Genomic DNA, 20,738 nt, shown 5'->3' with positions numbered 1-20,738 from the left:
AGCCAAATAAATAAATATTTTAAACCAGCAATAACAAAAAAAGGATGACTGCTCTCTTGCTCTTTGTGCATCCCCTGCCAGACCAGTGTCTGCTTTACCTACACCCTACTCACTTCACAGACCTGCTAGTGATTGTCCTTTTCAAGAGGGGCTGTGAGGGGCGTGCCCTTCAGCTGGTTTCCCTGGTAACTGAGTCCACCTAATATTAATTCCCCTACAACTGGCTACGCCTCCCCCCACACCCCCCAGGGAAGAATAGCCGGCGCCATATTCTGCCCTGCCCGCCGCTGACCCTCGAGTGTCGCTCTAGGACAATGCTTCAGACCTGTAAGCACCCCCAAACCCCTGATGTCTCTTTTGCTGACTCTGAGCTCTTTCTTTGGTCTTAAAACTGGGCAAGAACAGGCCTTGTAGGTTTTCAGGGTGCAACCCAATGATAGTTAAGATGCGTAATCTTAATTTTTAGCTGTATGAGGATTTCAGTTGTGCCCCTAACTTTGTTCCCTAAAAGTCTTGCCATCAGACTTATTACTAGACCTTTACCTTGTTTGCTTAAATGTGAAACGCTGTATGAAACGCCCAATGCCACGTAGCTGCTTTAACAGAAAATTAATAATCTAATTTACTTTAGCAATCTAATACTGTTGAATAATTAGTTTTTTCAAAACTCTGGTTATTCTCTTAGGATAAAGTACTGGAGAGAGGATTTCTGAGGGTTTTGAAACACTGCTAATTTCTCCAGAAAATTTCAAGTTCTCACTAGCAGTGTAGGAATGTTTGTCTCTCTGTACTTGTACCAACTTTGGATGTTTTTATTAAGAAATTAAGCTTTGCCCATCTTATAGATAAAAGAAATCTTAGTTTTTAAAATATTTGCCTATCATGATATGTAAATTTTTTTTCAAAATTAGTATCTGTATTACTTTGTGAAGGTTTCTTACTGATTTTCAAGGATTCTTTACATCGTAAATCTCCTTTAAACTTTTTTTCCAAGTTAGAATTTAAAAACAATTTATTTGTTTGGCTGCACCTGGTCTTAGTTTGCAGCATGAGAGGTCTCTGTTGCTGCGTGTGGGATCTGTAGCTGCAGCATGGGCACTCTTACAGCTGAGTCACGCGAGATCTAGTTTCCTGACAAGAGGTCGAACCCAGGCCCCTGCACTGGGAGTGTGGAGTTTTAGCCATTGGACCACCAGCTAAGTACCACCTTTAATCTTTTCAATAGCATTTAAAACATTGTCCTTTCAGCATGTAGAATTGGTTTGCTCACATTTAGTGAGGCAACTTTTTTGCTTTAGAAAATGTTTATTAATGATAATTAATGGGGCTTCCCAGGCGGCTCAGTGGTAAAGAATCCGCCTGCCAATGCAGGAGACACAGGAGACTCAGGTTCAATCCCTAGGTCAGGAAGATCCCCTGGAGAAGGAAATGGCAACCTACTCCAGTATTGTTGCCTGGAAAATTTCACGGACAGGGGAGCTTGGTGGATTGCAGTCCAGGGGGTTGCAGAGTCAGACAAGACTGAATGAGCATGCAATGATAATTAAAATCAAGCTACATTTTTGCAACTTTCAGCATGAGGGAAACTTTCAGACTTTGGTTATTTATTTAGTCTCTATTCTACTTTTTTTTTGCAGCACAGTTGAGGGTATAGATTTTTTTGAATTAGAATTTTATAGGTATTTGGTCATTATATTTGTTACAGTGACCAAGAAGCCCAATGGTACACTACTAAATATTTAACAACTGGGTCTTTCTATAGAAGAACTTACTGCTTACTGTGATATAAATTGGAGAAGGCAATGGCACCCCACTCCAGTACTCTTGCCTGGAAAATCCCACGGATGGAGGAGCCTGGTAGGCTGCAGTCCCTGGGGCCACGAAGAGTTGAACACAACTTAGGGACTTCACTTTCACTTTTCACTTTCATGCACTGGAGAAGGAAATGGCAACCCTCTCCAGTATTCTTGCCTGGAGAATCCCAGGGACGGGGGAGCCTGGTGGGCTGCCATCTACAGGGTTGCACAGAGTCGGACACGACTGAAGCGACTTAGCAGCAGCAGCAGCAGTGATATAAATACTCCCATCAAGACTGACTTTAGGTTACCAACATAAAGTTACATAATGGACTCTCAAAAACTGTTTTTGAAGTAAGTTAGGATTTGTAAATGCCATCTGAATCATCAGAGTGGTTAAATTCTGTTATACATAATTTTAGTATTAGGTATATTTCAACATTTTTGAATATTGATATATGGAGAATATTTGATTAATCAAAAAAACCCATTCACAAAATTAATCCACCAAATTAAATTCACTTGTCATTTCTCCATTTAAACCAACATATCATGGGAAATTCTAGGAGTCTTTGAATTAACTAAGAAATAATAAAATATTTTAGTTTAAAGTTATTTTCTAACATATCAAGCAAGATAGGGGGGAGGGTGAAATTATCAGAATTTGGAGTAATTCATCTAGAAAAGAAGAAGTTAAGGATTGTATGAATAGTTGTCTTCATATGCCTGAATGATGATGGTTAAAATAAAACCGCCACACACACACACACACACACACACACACACCTCTGCAGAAAAGAAGAGGTTAAGGATTGTATGAATAGTTGTCTTCAAATGCCTGAGTGATGATGGTTAAAATAAAACTGCCACACGCACACACACCTCTGCACATGTGCACACATGTCCTTTCTCTCTCTCTCTTCCCTATTTCCATAGAGTTAAGAACAAGAGAATTTAAATTCTAAAAGAAGAAGGATTTAGCTTGAGGAAAGAAGACTTACCTAGTTACAAAGATTATCAAGAATGACCTAGTTTTGTATTCTCTTTTTCTATATATCTATTGAAATAATGTTATTTTTGTCTCTCAGATCATTTTAGTGTGATTTTACAAAAGCTCTAATGAGTTTTCTACACTGATTATACTACTTTTGTTTTTTTTTTTCAGTAAAATAAAGGGAGTGTATTAAGCAGAAGCAACTTAGAATCTTGAGCAACATGGAGCTCAAGAAATCCAAAAGTTTCAAGTGATTCTGAGCCATGATTGCCCTTGTAAGGGGGAGAACTCTGATTCAGGGAAGAAAGCCTCCAGATTGGGGGGTGGGGCAGACAGTAACTGGAAAATTCATTCGGTTGCTTTAAAAGATCAGCTTTACCCTGGCTCAAGATTCACATTTCCCACTTGTGTCTTGTCTTCAAAAATAAAAAAGAGGAAACCACCAATGAGAACATGTGGTGTTATAAATCATCCTGGCTGTTGTTAGAAAAATGAGTAAGGGTTCTAAACAGTTTCAAAAGGTCCTGACTAGCCCTTTTCACTCACCTTGAGAAGAACCATAAAAGTAAGGAAACAAAAGTAATTCTTTTTCTTTCCATACACCAGTCACCAGCAGTGTTCTCTCTGGGCTCCTGGCATCTGGGTCCAGTTGCCGGGTTACAGGCAAATATAATCAAAACAAATACTAAAAGGTACTCTTTGGCTCTTCACATGTTGGAAAGGTCTTCTGCCTTCCAGCCTCCAGGCTGGCCAGTTCTCAATGCAAAAGTGACTTTCCCCTGTGCTGTTGTCCTTTCCTTTTCTTCCTGTGGGACAATTCCTGATAATAAACTTGTTGTGGACTAGAAGTCCTTAATTAGGAGGCCATTAGACCCTTAGACCTTTTCTCCAACTTCCTGTTCAATAGCCCCAGGAATTCCAGTCCCTACCACCCTTCCCTGTCATCTGAGAGCTAGTAGGCTGGAAAGACGTCCAATGGCAGTGTTAACCCTTTGCTCCCCAATTGGCCAGTTACCAAGGATAGATTTTCAAGGAAACAAATGGTATTTTCCACTCAGGACTACAGCGCCAGATCCAGTGATGGGCTTCCTGCTTCTCAGCACTTGTGATGTGTTATACTATATTTGAACTTGGACAGGAAAGCTACAGGCATGTTTAGAAGTTTGGGAAATAAGATCTATGGCAAAAGTCAACCCGTTAGCCAGTTTGTCCAGAGTGATTTTATTAAGGTTCATGGGGTGCCACGCACTTGAATAGAATCAGGGCATTCCAGCAAGCACTGCAGAGGTTAAAGACACTCAGATGACTCATCCTGGAGAAGAGTGAGAGGAAGCTATTATAAATCCTCCAATATTTAAGGAGGTATTCTTGAGAAGGTAGCAACCAATTGTACACGAAGTCTGCTAAGGCTTGAACCTTAGGAAATACATTTGAGACATAGACATTGTGTTCATTTCCAAGGAAAATTTTCCCAATAGTGTAAATTGATAAATACCTTAATGGGTTCCCTAGAAAGGAAATAATAGCCACGTTTCCTTTCTGAAAACCTAGACCCAAAAGGCTTATCTGTCTGAAATGGTTTCGTGATGATGAATGTGTATGTGTTTATCTGAAGACAAGAGCTGGACTGACTTCTGGTAGAGGAAACTTCTAACCCTGTCTGATCTTTCAAAAGCAAATATTCACTGTTTCTGGAAAGGTCAGAAGTAAGTGGTTTTATCCTGGTGTTTTGCAAAATCTGAGCCAAAGAAGACAAGGTGTCTTTTTCATGCTTACCCAAAGTATGAGTGTTAGAACCAAACATATATTCACAAGTATTGGTTGTGTTTTATTAAAAGATTGAAACTTCTAGAAAGAATTTTGTTGTAGTGACCTAAAAATTACTTTTTTTTTTAAGCTGGTATATGCAGTTGTTTTATTCTTCATTCTTTTTCATCATCATAGTGACTGTTCCTTGAGCTTCTGGTATGTCAGGCATTGGACTCAGGGCTTTATATACATTTATATCTCTTTTAATCCTTACATCCATATGTAAGGTGCGTATTGTTGTTTTTATTTACCAGATGATGAAACTGAGGCCCAGATAAATTATGCTACAACTTGTCCGGCTGCAATCAGCACATTAGTAGGTGGTAGACCCAGAATTAAAATCCTAGCTTCCCTGAATCCAAAGTTCTTCTTTCTCCACAGCACTGGTTACCAGGAAAGTCTGACTCAGCTGTTTTTACATCAAAAGCAAATTGTTAATACAAACATCATTCACACAGACTAACCTTTCTGAGATGGCTAAAACATATATGGTCATTTAGCATGCTTGCAAAATGGTTGAAAACTTTTTTCTGCCTAAGAAAATATAAGAGTATTCAAAACAAAACAAAAAAAATTAATTCCCTTTCTAGTTTCTTTCTGAAATGATTTTTCTGAGTGATTGTAAAGCTGTAAGGTGGATTTCATTGGGTCTGAATTTCATAACTAGCATCAAATTATGAAGATGTTTTCTAATGGCCTAGATTTTATGTTCAACAATTTTATTCTATCTGACAGTCTGAGTAAGGCATGTCTTTTAATCCTGACTTCTGGAATATTCCAAATTCCTTTTAGAGATGACTTTGGCACTTGGACCTCTTCAGCTGGTACTTCCCCCTCTCTTCTCATGGTCAAATTTACACACTCCCTGTTTAATAAGAGGGGGCTGCAGAATAGAACAGGCAGTGGTAAAAAGTGCCAGAACTAAATGTGATTTCAGGCAAGCCTCTTCAAATCTTTGTGTCTAGGCTTTTCATCTACAAATTGCAAGTAATAACCCCTGAATTTGCCAGTTGTTTGGAGCTTTGTAAATGAACAGGTAACAAGAAAACTTGGTTAAGTGTCAAAGTATTGCTGTTTGCATCTGACATGTGCAGTAGCTGATGTCTTAGCTCACTTTAAGTCCAGAAATGTGTAATAATAATAAATTGATTTATTATCTGCTTCCTTCCATAAAAAATAGGGATACTTCAAGAGAGGAGAATATAATACCTTTGTTCCTTTGCTTTGAATTTTCCTTGACATGAAACTCTACCAAAACAACTTATTACTTTCTCCATAAAGCCTCCTCCTCTTCCCATATTTCTATCCTTGTTAATGTCAGAATACATCCAGTTTCTATCTCAGTCTCCCAAACTGAAAACCTTGGAGCTAATCCCTGCCAAATCTATCCCCTCACCACCACTTTCTCTTTCCTCTCTTCTGTCATTCCTCCCCTCCCTCAATCCAACTGGCCTTGCAATCTAGCGGATTCTTTTACAGAGAAGTTTTGATTTTCCTTCTACTTGCCATCCCCACAGACTCTGTTCCTGGGTAAGGCCTGAATCACCTTTCACTAAGACAATTGAATCCTCTGTCAGGATAGATGAAAACACAACTTCTATCCATAGTCACTGCCTATGAATTTGTGTCCAAAGGAAAGTGATACCAACAGCTGCTGCTGCTGCTGCTAAGTCACTTCAGTCATGTCTGACTCTGTGTGACCCCATAGACGGCAGCCCACCAGGCTCCCCCGTCCCTGGGATTCTCCAGGCAAGAACACTGGAATGGGTTGCCATTTCCTTCTCCAATGCATGAAAGTGAAAAGTGAAAGGGAAGTCGCTCAGTCGTGTCCGACTCTTAGTGACCCCATGGACTGCAGCCTACCAGGCTCCTCCGTCCATGGGATTTTCCAGGCAAGAGTACTGGAGTGGGTGCCATTGCCTTCTCCGGAAACCAACAGCAGCCTACCAGTTTACCATATTTTTCTGGTGGCTTGAGCTTTTGTTCCAAATTCCTATGTTGGAAATTGGGTTGGATGACAGGCCAGCTGGAAGGACTGCTTGTGTCTGTGTTCAATGCTTATTTGCCAGGCTTCTTTCTTCTGAGCTAAGCTGAGTTTGCTGATGGACTTCTGTGGTTGGAGTAGGTTGGCAGAGGGTGAAGACAAGGACCAAGCCTTCTTAATCTCACTGGCTATAGGGGAACTGATTTACAGGCTAGAGCAGCATTTCAAAGAAGGGGAGGCCAAGGAACAAGATCCCTTTGACTATTTCTCAACATGGGGTCAAAAACTGTTTCTCCCTTGGCTCTTTCTCTGGAAAGCTCCGGCTCCTGTATCGTGGCCCGGCAGTGGGTTCTTGGTCTTAACCCATGACTGGAGCTTGCTCTGCTCCCCAGGAGTGGAACTGGGGAGAAGGGAGGGAGACTTGGATTTCTCCCAGAGTAGTGTTGTCACATTGTAAGTCATGAAATCATTTTTGGGTGTTGCTGCTGCTGCTGCTGCTAAGTCGCTTCGGTCGTGTCCGACTCTGTGCGACCCCACAGACGGCAGCCCACCCGTCCCTGGGGTTCTCCAGGCAAGAACACTGGAGTGGGTTGCCATTTCCTTCTCCAGTGCATGAAAGTGAAAAGTGAAAATGAAGTCGCTCAGTCGTGTCCGACTCTTAGCGACCCCATGGACTGCAACCTACCAGGCTCCTCCATCCATGTGATTTTCCAGGCAGGAGTACTGGAGTGGGGTGCCATTGCCTTATCCGTTTTGGGTGTTACGACCAGCATTTTAAAAAAATAAAATGCAGTGGTATAGAGTTGAAAGGAATAATACACAACAGAAGAGAAAGCAGTAGAATAGATTTCACAAGATAAGGGTATGACTTTTTCATAAAACTTCTGTTTTAGTCATATTTAAGGATAATTGTGTGTGTGTGTGTGAATGTACTGGTCTCAGGATGAAACATATTGCTTACTGTGTGGGTTATGGTCTAAAAAGTTTGGAAGCCACTGCTAGGTTAGAATAGAAACAATCTCTTTGACTCTAGTTTTCCCCCTTTGATCCATCCTGTATCTCCCAATTTGTCATTTAAATAACCTCCCTACAAACTAACATGATCACAAAATCACTCTGTTTAAGTATCTTCACTACATATAGGCCTAATTCATGAGCATAGCAGTCAAGGTCTTAGTAATTCTGACTGTTTTTCCACAGTCACTTTACTGCTATTTTCCTTTTTGGGCTATTCTATCTTTTCCAAAAGCGTCTTTCACATTCGTCTTTTTGTCTTTACCCACATTGTTCTTTGACATGGCCTAAAATGTCATTTTCACTTCTCCACTTATCTAAATCTGAGTCATTAAACATTTGTTTTTAAATAGCGTTATTTTTCTGATTAAAACTTTGGATTATTATGGAAGTTATTAAGTATGAAATCAAATCACATAATTTCATAATCCAGAAGTAGAATTATATCTTTGTACATACCTTCTAGTCTTTACTTAAAAGCATACACATATTTTATTTATACATACATATGTATTTAGAACTCTTTTTTACTTATTGTATATGGAAAAGTTCTAATGTCATTAAATGTACTTCTAAAATATACTTAATGGATACATCATATTATACAGATGTTATTGAACATTTAAGTGTTTTCTGGAGAAGGAAATAGCAACCCACTCCAGTACTTTTGCCTGGAAAATCCCATGGATGGAGGAGCCTGGTAGGCTACAGTCCATGGGGTCGCAAAGAGTCGGACATGACTGAGCGACTTCACTTCAAGTGTTTTCTAATATTTTCTTTTTATAAATAATGCCTTGATACTTGTCTTTACATATCTCACTGATTTCTTTTGCCCCTCTGAATATTAGATTTGGATTTACTGGGTTAAATTATATTTATACATTTAAGGACTTCGATATATATTGCTTGATGTCTCATAAAAATTACACACATCATATCCCTATTTGTGCCAATACTGAGTATTATCATTTACGAAGTGTTTGCCAATCTGATAGATGAAAAAGAATTTGGCATTATTTTCATATGCATTTTTGAGCATAAGTGAGATTAGTCTTTTTTTTTTTTTTTCGTGTTTATTGGTCATTTACATTGCATTTTGGAGAAAATTGCTTGTCCCTGGCCTTTGTCCTTTTTTTTTTTTTTTAATTTAATTAGGGAGGTTATTTTTATGTGATTTTCTTCCTTAGTATAAATCCTGCTTATCCTTCAAAACTTCAAACTCACTTTCTCCATGGAACTGTCTTCTGGTTTCTTAGTTTGAATCTTTATTTTCCCACAGCACATTATTTGTACCTCTGTTTAGTGATCGGTTTACTCTGCCATGTTGGTTGCTATCTTCCTCCACTTGGTTACAAAATATTTGGGGATAGAAACCTTTTCTTATTTGTTTTTGTATCTCTCTAGTAAAAGACACAGATCAGATATTCAGTATGCTGCTAATGTTCTTTGCCAGGCTAGAGAGCAGAGCTTTCTCTTTTCGATGTGAAATTTGATAGGTTATTTTTCCTGTATGCTTTTAGAATGGTCTATCTGAGGCTGCACTCACATGTATTTAGGAATACTCGGTGAGCCCAGAAAGCCCTCTTGGGGTGCTGGGCAGAGGGAGAGCCAGTGCCTTTCTGAAAGTCGGTTTAGCGCTGCTTCCTAGTTCCATTCAAAACAATTTAATCAGCTTTAGAGCTTCTGCACTCTGGGTGACGTAAATTTTCTCTTTTCGTCTCTTTCCCTCAACACCTGGGAGTTCTGCCTTGATACACTTATAAGCCATTTGAGATCACTTAAATGACTTTTGCAAATTGGTCAGAAGTTAGAGTATGTAACTACTGGATTGAATCTCAAAGCCGTCCAGTCCCATGTCTTGTACCCTCTACCAGCTTCTACTCCAGAGACTTCCCCTACCAGAGATGACACTGACCTCTGACCACAGAGCTCAGGCTCTGTGTCAGGGGACAATTCTCCCTTTCCACGCTTCATACTGAAGGACCATCCCCCTGAGCATCTTTCCTGGAGAAGAGTATACATTCGTAGTTCTTATTCAGTCCTGTCTGACTCTGCGACCCCACGGACTGCAGCAGCCAGGCTTCCCTGTCCTTCACTATCTTCTGGAGTTGCTCAAACTCATGTCCATTGAGTCAGTGGTACCATCCAACCATCTCATCCTCTGTCACCCCCTTCTCCTCCTGCCCTCAGTCTTTCCCGGTGTCGGGGTCTTTTCATTTGACTGTCAGTCGACCAGGGCCTGCAGCAGAGTTGCCCAGGCTAACTCTCCTGCCTGCCTCCTTGGTGTTGTTCTCCAGAAGGGGCATAACCACTACACACCAGTATTTCCATCTGCTCCTGGTTGTGCCAGTAGTTTGTATCCTTTTAACGTGTTCTCCGAAGGAATCTGATATTTATTGAGAGTCTCATATGTCATACTGTACTAGGAACTTGGCAGATACTCTATCACTATTTCCTCTAATTGTTCCCATTTTAGGTTTGAAGAGTTGAGCCTTGCATAGTCAAACTAAGAAGGTCACGCAGCTGGTAAAGTAATGGGGTGAGGAGGACTTGAGCCCAGATTGGCCTTACTGGGTGCTTGAGTTCCTTTTACTACATCAGATTTCAATACACAGAGGAGTGATTTGAGTTACTGAAAACACTTGTGCATCCCTGTGGGGCTCTCTGCTTTTTGGGGATGCAAATGTTGAATTTAGGGGTGGAAGGGAGAAGACTTGTTTTAAGACACATTTGTTTTGAAAGTTAATTATAGGTGCTCTGAATAAAGTCTGAATTAGTGTTTATAGAGGGATGGGATGAAAAAAGTAAGAACCATAGTAGGTAATCAAATCGATTTATCAAATGAAAGAGAATTGTATGCTTATTTTAATCAAGAATATGTTTAAATTTCCTTGGAAGGAAAACTATGACAAACCTAGACAGCATATTAAAAAGCAGAGACATCATTTTGCCGACAAAGGTCCATATAGTCAAAACTATGGTTTTTTCTAGTAGTCATGTGTGGATGTGAGAGTTGGACCATAAATAAGGTTGAACATTGAAGAATTGATGCTTCAGAATTGTGGTGCTAGAGAAGACTCTTGAGAGTCCCTTGGACTGCAAGGAGATCAAACCAGTCAATCCTAAAGGAAATCAATCCTGAATATTCACTGGAAGCACTAATGCTGAAGCTCCAATACTTTGGCCAACTGATGCAAAAAGCCAACTAATTGGAAAGGACCCTGATGCTGGGAACGATTGAAGGCAAAAGGAGAAGGGAGTGGCAGAGGATGAGATGGTTAGGTAGTACCACTGACTCAATGGACAAGAATTTGAGCAAACTCTGGGAGATAGTAAGGACAGGAAAACCTGGAGTTTTATAGTCCATAGGGTCACAAAGAGTCATACAGAACTTAGTGACTGAACAACAACAACAAAATGTTTAATTCAATGAAAAAGTGAGAATTGGGACCCATAATACCGGAGACATTCTGCATAGTAGTTATGATCACAGGCCTTGGAGTCCCTCAGAAGTGGAGTTAAGGGCTGCTAACCCTCGCAGTCCAGTGGTTAAGACTCTGGGCTTTCAATTCAGGGGGCATGGGTTCGATACCTGGGCAGGGAACCAAGATCCCACATGCTGCACAGCACTGCCAAAACAAAACACCGAAGAACTGGAGTTAAACTCTAATTTTGCCATGCATACTTCATCTCTGTCATGTGTACCTAAGTTTACTCATCTGTAAAGATAGGTAATAATACCTATCGCTCAGGCATTTAATGAAGTAATAGATTCATTCATTCATCTATTCACTCTTTTGACAAAAGTACTTTTTGAATATTTACAATTTGCCTGACAGTGGAGATGTAGTCATGAACAAAACACATATTTCCTGCCCTAAGAGAACTGACTGTCTAGTGGTTAAATGTAAAGTGTTTGTCATGGTGTCAAGCACGTGTGAAGCACTAATAAGTGGTAGATGTTACTATTATTATCATATTATTCCTACCATTATTATTAGGAGTGTGCATTTCTACAACTACTTGTGATTTTGACATATCTTATATTTGATAATAGGTGCGAGACCTAGTTAACATTTTCTTGTATTGGCATTTCTAATTAAAGGATAGCGTTGTAAGGTAACAAGCAATTATTGTTAACAAAGGAGGTACTGTATAATCAGTGCCTTGCTTCAAGAATGAAGGATTTCTTCTGTGTTCCTTACTTGACTGTTATTCTGTCTTTAGCCACATGAAACACTCAGAACAGTGTCTGGCACAATGAATACCTATTAGCTGAAAAAAGAATATATGAGTGAATGAGGGTTGTACAAGCTCTGAACATGGCATCTGGCTGGTACCCTACAGAAAAGGATGCTCTCTGTTTATAAACTGTACAATGAGAGTCTCCATGTCATAGGACCCTAGGACTTTCTTTTTGTAAATGCAAGCACCTAGGGGAAAAATCCAAGGTGGGAGACTTTAAGCAAGCAAGTTATTTTTTCTGTCCCTAGACTACAAAGGGAGAAAGAAAAACAAAACAACCGAATAGGCAATACTAATCTTCTGCAACTGAAGGATTCTAAGCTTAATTAGAGTGAAATGCTGAAATAGTTATTCAGGAATTTTTCCATGCACCTGTATATTTCACAATGACTGTCTATAAACGTAATAGTTTGAGATAGTATTTTATGATTTACCACCTTTTGAGATTCATATAGTATTCAATGCTTTATTTAATGGAAATAACTTTTACATGCACTTAGAATATATCCTTAAAGGTCCTTAACAATGGAAAGAACATGTGACATGGAACTTTGAAAAGGTTTCTGCCATATCGGATTCACATCCATAAAGACAAGTTTGTTCTTGTGGGTCACATACCATTTCAACAAATACCTGTTTGCAGAAGATAAGAAAGCTTCAGGTAATAATCTATTCATTTTATATCATAAAATCTATTCATTTAATAGTATATTTAATCTATTCATGTAATATAAGAAATAGCATAAAAAAATACACTTTTACTGAATTTAAGATCATGGAATTTGACCCATATGTTATTTAACTTTGATTTAACGGGCATAATTTCTAGACCATCTGGAGAAATCTTCTATTCTTAATAACCTTGCAAGAGTATTAGTGGTTATTTAGTTGCAATATTCTTACCTTGTCATTCAAACTGATTACCACCATAAGAAAATTAATGTGATCAGTATAAGCATACTTTTACCTTTAAAGACATAATCATCATTATTTTAATAGGTAGGCCAAGTGATGTTGATAATAAAGTCTCAAGAAAGTTACGGCTTTCTCTTCCTGCTGGCCTCTTTTCCCCAACAGACACTATCATTTTTGATAAACATTGCACATTACATGTATAATACTCATTTACTGAAATATTCAGGGAATTAATATTTGACCCATAAATTCTGAACTACGTCAGCTACCTTTTTTTTATTTCCCTTCTAAAAGAAATATGCTTTCATCTTGTGTGTATTGAATGTAAAAACAGAGAACCGAGGCATCAGGAATGAACATTACCTTTCAAAATCTATCTGTACACAAATGCTCATGTAGCCAGAGCTATAATTGTATGCATGTGTGCAGGAGGATTGCACACAATGTGTAAAAACACGGTTATGGTGGGTGAGCACTTATGAAAATGGCGGTCAGTCAGCACTAGTTTAAGCCAGACACGGTGTGGGTTGGTAATAAAAAAGTTTCTTTCTGCAGACCTGAGTTGGCTATAGCATTCCAATTTTGAGCTAACACCTTCATTGCTATTCTAGTCATTGAATTCAAAGATGGAAAACACCTATTAGGTTACTAGTTTATCCTCCCAGGGCCAGTACCGAAGATGACTTTGATTGCATATTTTATTTTTGATTCTACTTCTTTAGTATTTGGTCCATTCTCATTCTCAAATGTCTGTATTAAGAGACATTCGGTTTGTTTCCTTGGGTAAGTATATTCTCTTGGCTTTCCTTACATTTCTTCAACATTTAGAACACATTTTCTAGTTTGCAAATACTCTTGTGTGCTGATAACCGGATCTAAGCAAATGCTTTTTCCCTTTTCAGAGCATCAATCATCTGCTCACGGATCATAGCCTCCAAAGCCATGTAGGGATAATAATAATAATAGTTGTGATGCATTTTTTACTTCTCTGCATATATGTATGTATGTACCTCATTGGTTACCAATTTCTTTCTCAGATTGCTCATCAATAGAGGCTGAAGAAAAGACAAGCAGATCATCTGAGTTATGTAAAACTCTGCAGGCTGAATGAACCACAAAATAGAATCACTCCAAATCTCATTATTGGAGCAAATAGGGTTTGCAAGGAGTCCTTGATTCAGTTCAGCTGAAGATATCTGGACCTTGAGAGCTTTCTAAGTTGCTAGTACTTCTCAAACCCAGGAATCCCAATGGAATACACCAAGACAGTGATGCAGCACTTAAGTTGTATTTGGGATTTTTCTAAGCACTTTACATATTTAAACCCACTTAATCCTTCTAACTCTCTAGAGATAGTTAGATAGCATCACTGACTCAATGGATGAATTTGAGCAAATGCTGGGAGATAGTAAAGGACGGGAAAGCCTGGCATGCTGCAGTCCATGGGGTCTCAAAGATTCGGGCATGGCTTAGCCACTGAACAGCAATGACAGAATCCTTTTAACAGCCTTTGGAATAGGTTCTAAATAACTCATTTTACTGAGGAATCTGAAGCACAGGTTCACTTGCTTCCATCATAGGACCCGCCAAGGATAGATGGGGATGGGTAGGAATTTAGCAGTTTAGTTTCAGAGTTCATGTCCATTACCACTATGCTGATTCAAGTGAGGGAGGGAAATGAATGAGCATGTCCTTTGAAGTCAGATGGATCCCGATTTGAGTACTGGCTCTACACAGCTTTTGAACTTTCTGTGAGTTGGTTGTCCTCTCTGAGTCTCAGTTCCTTTGTCTGGATAGTGGGGTTAATAATAGCCTCCTCTTAGGATTTTTTGTGATTAAATAAGAAAATACCTGTCCAGCCCTTGGTACAGTTTCTGGTATATGACTGACATCAAACAAAGGTTAGGTTCCTTCTTTTGAAGTTCACGCTAATGTCTTGGAGGAAGCATGGCCATCTTACCTTCTCAGCACTCATCTGCCATTCAAAAGTAAATTCTTTTTTTTTTTTTTTAAGTAAATTCTTTTCTAAGTGATTAGTTTTTGTTCTCCACATAAAGGCAGAGGTTTCAGAGTGTTAAAGATTTTGTGGTATGAAGGAATGTCTTTGTTGAATCAAGTTGAAACACAGTCTGACCAATGCCTTCATTTCAGATGTCATGTTTAGTTGGTAGACATTGTATAGAAATGGCCCCCAAATTAAAAATATATTTCCCCAAAACACTGTTGCAATTTGGAACTTGAGCATATTTTCTTTAAAACATTATGTTATAGATGATAAGTAGTTAAGTTAGTCCACCTAATCTTCTTTAGCCCATAAGATGTCTAAGTTATACTAAGAGCTTGTAGCAAAGACAGTAATTGATTTGCTTGTCATAGCTAAATTTTTCTTCTGGCTTAACTTATTCCACTCGTAGCCATGGAGGAGCCAGAATTAGATATTCCATGTTTTATTGACCTCTGATAATTCGAGGAGAATTTATGAATCGATCAGCTGGCCAGTGGTCAATCAGAGGCTCTCCTTAAAATTTGAAATGAGTCTTCAAAACTGTATCCTAAATGTTGGACACTGAGATGCTACACTGACCAGTTAGAGACAACCCATGCTACGGTCCTGGGGTGAATGGGACAAGAATAACCAAGGTGGTGTGCAGAAAGAAGAGAGTGAAGTTTGATGCACAGCAAAGAAACCATATGGCTCAGAGAGTGAGAAGGAATAAGCAGATGCCTGACGACATTCTAGATCATGTAACACCTGATTATTAAGTTCTACAATTAGATCCCATCACATCCTTCCGTATTATTTCAATAAATCCTTCCCTATTTAAACTAGTTTGAACTAGTTTCTGTCATAAGCAACAGAATGGTTCCGGCAAAGCTAAAGTCCTCAGAACAGAGCCCTTCTGAACCCTACCTTTTGCCTATCTAGATGGTTGTCTAGGTATGCCTGGGTTCTTATTTCTAGGTCTGCTAGTATTAAGGGGCTTCCTTGGTGGCTCAGATGGTAAAGAATCTGCCTTCAGTGCAGGAGACTTAGGTTCGATTCCTGGATCAGAAAGAAACCCCTGGAGGAGGGAATGGTTACCCACTCCAGTATTCTTGCATGGAGAATCCCATGGACAGAGGAGCCTGGCGGGCTACAGTTCATGGGGTCACAAAGAGTTGGACATGCCTGAGAGACTAACACACTCGCTTGGGAGAGGAGAGCAAATGGGAGGCCTGGCCTGACAATAGTCTATTTTTGTTTACTGTCAATCCAGAAGGCACCACTGTCATCGCCTTAGGGTCTTCCCTGCTGCACACAATCCATCACTCTTGGATGGCATTGTTCCTATCCTGAATGCCCTTTTGTTCCTCTCTACTTACACAATGTTTATTTCACCTTCATTGTAACTCAGGCTGTGTCATGGAGAGTTATAGAGTTTTATGGCAGGAAAAGGACAAAGCCATCTAGTTCAAAGGCTCAACCAGGTTGCCCAAGGTCACTCAACTAGAAAGTAGTGCTGCCAGGACTTGAACTTAGGTTCTGACTTCAGTCTGTTTTCCATTAGATGGCTCTGCCTATAGCTCTCAGGGTCTTATCTTCCTCTAGTCCATCATCGTAACCACCTCCCCACATAGTGTTCAGTTGTATATTCCTCTGACATGTGTCTGGCTCTTGTGTTATTTATATCTGTCTTAACAGGCTGCAAGCTTGTCTAGAGCAGAAAGAAGAAACTTTAAGTTTGTTGTTCCTCCTAGCACTTCACATGAAGCTTGGTGTATATGGGATCGATGTATTTCTGCATATTCCTTAAGTAATTGAAAATACCATGCAGGGATAAATGACAGTCCTCAGAGGTTTCCAAAGCTGACATCTACAAAAGATGAACACTATTCCCAACACAGACAAATCCCATGAAAAAAGTTTTTTGATTTTATAACCACTGGTGAGAGAGAAGTTTAGCTGTGAAGTGTAGAGATTGGATCCTTTACTCATTATGAATGGGAACAAGATCCTGGAGCTGGAAGCTTCATTAAGTGCCAAAGTGATGCCTAGTGGTAGCAAAAGCACAGAGATGGGGCATGTGTAATAATCCTTTCCATCCAGGCATAATGGGGGGCATTGTATTTCCAGCTGGGGTAGCTGAGATGATTCATGGTTAACTTGTTTATTTCAAGTGGTAATCATGTTCTTTTCAGAATGTTATTTTGGGTGATCCTTGCTTAAGCTTTTGTCTTTTACAGGAAGCACGGATGAGGAGGCAAGTTACTTTTCTCTTTTCTGATCCTAAGAATGTTCTTCTGTTCTCTGACTTCCCTACTGGCCACTATCTTAGGGCTGAGAACCAGCTTCACAGTTCTAGAGCTCATTGTTCACGTTTGTATCTTAACATGTTTTGACCCTATGTTTTTGGCAATATAGGTTAGCATTCAGATTAGGACATGGGGACCAGCAAGTAGTAGCAATGCCTTTTGGGTCTTAGATTCATGAAATGAGTCCATCCTTCTGGGCCCACAGAGCTGTGATTTGCCTATTAGAACATGTCTCAAAGTGACATCCTTTCTATTCACTCTGGTATGTCCAATTGGGATTTCTGGGTTTGAACAATATAAATATACTCTCAAGGTTCAGATATCTTCTGTTGAACTAGGTCAACACTTCCTTGCGATATTCTTATATTTGCTCCAATAGCGAGACTTAGAGAAATCCTGGCAATCCTATTTTGGGACTTGTTCAGCATGAAGTGTTTTACATAATTCAGATAGTCTGCTTGTCTTCTCTTCCACCTCTGTAGATGAGCAATCTGAGAAATAAACTGGTGGCCCGTGAGGTACGTATATACAGCAAACATTAATACATAGAAACAAAAAATGCTTCAAAATATTAACAGATGATTTGATTAAAGTGACATTTTCTTCCTCAAATTTTATAAAATGAGTATAAATTACTTTGTAGTCAAGAAAGCAATACTCTTAAATATAAAATGAATAATTTGAAATTTAGAGAAATGTTACCATTTCCATTTAAGGTACACTCACAATGTTTCTGTTTTTTTCCTTGGAAAAGTGTAATTTTGGAGAATATAAGCTAGAAAAAAGAAAAAGTTCTATTACCTCAATTTCTTGATTTACTCAGTAATTGTCTTTTATTTGCATTAGCATAAACATGCATGTTAATTTCCCCATGATGGTTAGTCTATGAGATGCTCAAGGGGAGATGCTCTGCTTTTGCTAAAGGAGAGATGGAAAGAGCATTTTATGTAAAGTTTAAGCTGAGTATTTGCTGTGTGGTTATCAGCAAGATATCTAACCTTTCTGAAGTACAGAATAAATAATGAGTCATTGTAAATGCCAACTTAGATAATATATGCAAAATTTCTTTTGAAGTATGGAGTGTATTATGTATCTCAGGATAATAATTATTATTTCTATCTTAAAGTTCATAGATAATCTTACAAGGCTCTCTTCTCCATGTTGTTGGGCATGGTCTGGCTGACACTCTCTCTTAGTACAAGCCGTGCTCACAATCACAGGTCCACCCCCTCTTCTGTGACTGCAAGAGGAAATGTCATGCCACCATGACTGCCCAGTTCATTCCCTTCACTTCTGCTCCACATTCCTCCAAACTTGCCTTCTCAGGTAGGCATAACTCTACTCATATTTCAAGGTCCAGCTGAAAATTTCACATCTCTGTGAAGCCTGCTCTGGTAACCCCTTAAGAAGACTGAATTGTTCCATCCTCTGCATTGGCCTCCCTTTCTGGAATCCATTAGACTACGCTGTAATTAGTTGTTTACAAATCTGTCTCTTGAAACAGGTCAGTGATTCTTGGCTATTGTGTTAAGACTGACAGCTAGATCCTGAATCTTCCCCTGATGTACTACTAACGTTGGGTTCAAGTGTGAGGCTAATTTTTGCTACAACCAAGTACACACATTTATTATAGTGACTTCTGTCAGAAGGTATGATGAGCTGAGCAAGCTGTACAATGTGGTATAAAACAGGATGGTGTTTGCTGCAGGAAAAGGTAAGAATTGTCAATGGAAGGCCAGGAATGAATAGAGATCAGAAATTTATACGAAGCCAGTCCACAGTTCTATTCCAACCATGAAACAGTGCTTTGTAATTGATGAGGGAAAGTTAAACCCTTCAAATTCACACCCAAATTCTAGTATTTAAAAGTGTATTACAGAGGATTCCCTGGTGGTCTAGTGGTTAGGACTCCATACTTCCAGGGCTTCGGGGTCCAGGTTCAATCTCTGGCCAGGGAACTAAGATCCCAAAAACTGTGCAATGTGGCTTACAGATACAAAAAGACTCGGGCACCACTGTACTCAATATTGAGTTCCTTGAGGATATGAATCTGTATTTGAAGGAAAAAAAAAATTAAAGCAATAATAAGAAACAGAACCAGAAGTTCTAAAAAAGAACTTAGTCAAGTAATTTATTGATAACTGTTAGGTAAGTCACTTTTCTAATGTGAAGTAAAGAGATTTTTGGTAAAGTGATTGTCAATGCCCAAGTCACTTGAGCAAATGAGTCCAGTTTGCTTTGTGGTTAAGGTCTTGAGTTTTGACGTCAGATGGTTATGTGTTCAACCCGCAAGTTTGCTACTTATTGTCTGTGTGATTTCATTGCTTAACATCTCCAAGCCCCAGTCTTCTTGCTTTTAAATGAGGTTAATAGATTATATCAGTTGGGATAATTTTGGCTACAAGTAATAGACATTTTAATAGTAAGGTAATTGACTATTTCACATTTCCAGAAGTTCAAAGGCACAGTGGATTCCATTGTGAGATTCAACAACTCAGTGATGTCCTTTCATCTTTCAGCATCATCATCTTCAGGCCCACTACTTTCTGAGGAGAACTAGAGCCTACATATTCCAATGTCTCTGGCTTAAGAGCAAGGGAAATTTTATCTGAAGATGACTGTGTTAGCAGCTTATTCCCAAAGTAGTGACTGGTAGCAAGGATGGAATTATCATGACTGGCAGAGACCAATCATCTCAGGACAAATAATACTGAAGAGTCAATTGCAGTCACTACAATTTGGACTTTTTTTTTTTTTTTAAAGCAAGCTGTTGGCAAAACTCAGCCAATTGTTTCGAATATGGTAATAGGGTAGCACTACTTACCAACCAGCCACAAATTCAGACCTAGAATGATTAACTCAAATTTTAGATTTGTAACAATATTTCTGGCCCCTTTATTCTTCCTATTACTTAAAAGTCTTTTTTTTTTTTTGCCTAAATCTCTCTCCTTAATGCTCATCAAAATTTGCCAGGGATGTGTCCCACATACAATGGACTCAACAGTGAGTGTCTTAATATCTTGGTGCTTCTTTGCTCACCTGCCAGTTAGATACTGTAGTCTGAAAATTCTCTTTTGGCTGATGAGTTTGGATTTTCTTATGTGTATGTGTTTTTGAGGGAGGCGGGATGCACTTTCTAAGACCAAGAGTCAGACCTTGGGTTAGGTGCTTTCATATAGGATATGGCTGAAGGAAACCTGGGCCACCCTTTCTCTCCTACTCACAAGCTGAAAAACCTTGTGCAGACTACCCTCTGTTGTGAATCCCAGTTGTCTCTTCTGCAAAATAAGGATGATCTAGTGATTAAGGAAATAAAGGTTTAGAAAGCTTTCCTAAATAATTTTACTCTATGAAGATACTAGTTATTTTTCCTGCACTTGGTAGCAAAAGCAAAAAATTGTGTAACACATAACTGTAATTGTCAATGGGGATAGCCTCCTCAAGGGGAAGGTAGAAAACAAACAATGCAAAAGACTTGATCTGGGAGCAGCTTCCTATGTTTAAAGAAAAAAGAAAGCATGTTTCTTCTTGTTTTTCTGCAAGAACTTCCCCACCCTTGATATTTTTAGTGACCTCTATGGACTCTATGGGGAGATTCTCCCAGTGTTCGGAAAATGTCTATGACAGAACCAGAACAAGGTGGGCTGGTTTGTGTAGTCTCAGTTCGAACCTATGATCTAGATGGAGA

At 39.1% G+C, this 20,738-nt stretch overlaps 1 long non-coding RNA gene across 2 annotated transcripts in view; it reads left to right on the top strand.

Moving 5' to 3' along the window:
* Positions 1-225: 225 nt before the first annotated feature.
* The window catches only part of LOC147367737 (uncharacterized), a 246,209-nt gene continuing 225,696 nt past the window's right edge, over positions 226-20,738 (top strand). For both annotated transcript variants that reach the window (XR_015132038.1, XR_015132036.1), the window contains exon 1: positions 226-327. This is a non-coding gene — a long non-coding RNA (uncharacterized LOC147367737). The remainder of the gene's footprint in view (positions 328-20,738) is intronic.

The sequence above is a fragment of the Bos grunniens genome, chromosome 8 (genome assembly GCF_055505025.1).
Source record: "Bos grunniens cultivar Pamir isolate PY7600 chromosome 8, Bosgru_T2T1.0, whole genome shotgun sequence".
Taxonomy (NCBI): Eukaryota; Metazoa; Chordata; class Mammalia; order Artiodactyla; family Bovidae; genus Bos; species Bos grunniens.
The sequence above is the reverse complement of the archived record's forward strand: the minus strand, read 5'-3'. Positions and strand labels throughout refer to the sequence as shown.